Source organism: Eurypyga helias, unplaced genomic scaffold (assembly GCF_000690775.1).
Source record: "Eurypyga helias isolate BGI_N326 unplaced genomic scaffold, ASM69077v1 scaffold6250, whole genome shotgun sequence".
NCBI lineage: Eukaryota > Metazoa > Chordata > Aves > Eurypygiformes > Eurypygidae > Eurypyga > Eurypyga helias.
Window position 1 is genome coordinate 1 of NW_010226182.1, and position 581 is coordinate 581.

Genomic DNA, 581 nt, shown 5'->3' on the forward strand with positions numbered 1-581 from the left:
GGGAATTACCTTTGTGTGGGCCCTCAGACCCCCCTGGCCGTGAGCACCCCGAGCCTGTGCTGGGAGCGGGGGCTGCGCTGGCCGTCGGGGCCGGTTGATGGAGTAGCTTTTTGGGATCCCCCGCGACCCCAGCGAGCAGGGCTGCCCTCGGCTCAGCTCCTGCTCCACCTCCGAGGGAAGCTGCTTACGGAGGGACACCTTGGGCCAGCGTGGCCAGAGACCTTGCATGCCCAAGGCTCAGGGCTTGGTTTGCAAGCCTGGAGCAGGCAAGACGTGGGCTTGTTCATGATTATCTTCTTTTTAAACTTCTCTGGGCAAACAGAACAGCCTAACAACTCCTTGCAGGTCTGTGTAAGTGGTTTAGAGCTGCTGCCTGGCGTGGTTGGAGAAATGAGGATGTGGGACTCCAAGGGCTAGCACGTGTCTGAGCCGGGGCAGGGTGGGGGTCAGCCTCGCATGGTGCCTGGGGCCGGGGTGGCGCAGGGGCTCAGCGTGAGCTCACCGACAGGTTGTGCCCAGGCAGAGCTGGCACCGTGGTTTGACCTCTGGGACGAACTCTCCGCACCCCAGCCTAGAAACAC